Source organism: Crocodylus porosus, unplaced genomic scaffold, assembly GCF_001723895.1.
Source record: "Crocodylus porosus isolate Cpor-Errol unplaced genomic scaffold, CroPor_comp1, whole genome shotgun sequence".
Lineage (NCBI taxonomy): Eukaryota > Metazoa > Chordata > Crocodylia > Crocodylidae > Crocodylus > Crocodylus porosus.
In genome coordinates, this window is record NW_017728949.1 from 49,821,649 (window position 1) to 49,823,359 (window position 1,711).

Consider the following 1,711-nt stretch of genomic DNA (forward strand, 5'->3'; position numbering starts at 1 on the left):
TTTTTTCTTCTTTTTCCAGGGACCTTTTGGAAGAATACCAGTAGAAGTATGGAATTTTTATATATATATATATATATATATATATATAAAATCAAGATGTTCTTCAGTGCATCAATTGCCGCTACTAGGAGATTCTGAAATATGTGTTCTGTCAATTATATGGGGTGTATCCTAAAGCCATGCCACCTTGCATACCAGAAATTGAATTTTACTATAGTGTAGTGTTTACCAAAGATTATATATGGAAACATCTATTGTCAACAGGACACACAAAATAACAGACTTATGAATGCAAATGTTCCAAGTCTTTATATGTTCCATTAATTTAGGGCCAAAATAACTCTGTTTACATTTAGTGATAAAATTATTTTTCTATGAAGTTGACTTCTACATACAAATGATTCCAATCATCAATTACCTGCATTATTAGTAAGGGGCTGGCTGTCACAAGTGTCTGAGGAGTAAACTTCTCTCTTTAAACCTTTGTTATAAAAAGGCTAAGCTTTTAGGATATTAAATGATAGCCTTAAATAAATTTTTTCAAGCTTCTTTTTTGTTGACTTTTTTACACACCTGTGCTTTTGAATTTAATCAAAGGTTGCTTTCATATAAGGAACTGAAAGGTCACTGAGATCTTTACTTATCACACTATGCATAAATATACCATTCTGTTTCATAATGGTTTCTTGGGGACCATTTTCATTAAATTGTTTCAGTTGCTTCTAAAATTGGGGTTGTAAGAATTTGGTTGAAAAAGAAATTGTGGAAACAAATGTTGATTTCTAAAGGGTTGGAACAGGACTCTGCAAACGTTATTCATTATCACAGATTGGTTTTTATGCTTTTTTTGATTCAATGTTGGAGAGCAGATGTCTTTGAAAAGTACATAGTGCTACATATTCCATTTCTAATGCAAGTTCCGCTACATCACCTCTTCATTCTTTGATAACAACTGGAGCTAAATAGGGCAGTCTTCAATGGTTATGGAAAGTTTTGTGTACAGTCTACTTTATTCACTTCTTCCTTAGAAAACCTCTGTTAGTTTAACTGGTCCTTCTCTATGCTCCCTACTTTGCACACAAGCATTGTTCATGGAGAGAATGAACCTATGCACTCCCTTTTCTTCAAATAATACTTTGTGGCAATCCATTAATTCTTGAGGTGCTTATGCAACTCATAAGAGCAGCTAGGTACGTATGGTATGAAACACATGACTAGGTTTTGCAACTGCAGTGAGAACAAAATCACCTTGACAGTAAAAGAGAAAAACCACTGTGATCACTTACCCTGTTGCCCTTATACATCAGAGATTTGCCCATTGGTCTGCATGGTGTAAACACTCTTAAACTCATAGTTGTCCAAAGCAGGTTGCTCTAACTGTTATACCTGGTGTAATGCTGAAACAGCCTTTGTGAAGGTGCCATTGTGGAACTGCTACTGCCATGAGTGATCAAAAGCCTCCTCCTCCCACTTGTTAGAACTGCAATAATTTCAAGTGTCTGGCATTACCATGTTTTGATAAAGATGTTCTGAGAGTGGGAAGGTGTCTAGTGGAACTTGCTGTGCCATTCAATAGAAGCCTTAAAACTTGCTGCATCAAAAATATGATGTCAGTCCAATATCTTTGCAAGAAGCAACAGATATTGTTGTTGTTTGTTTTACTATAGCATCCAGAAATCCCATTAAGTACCAAAGACCCACTGCACTAGGC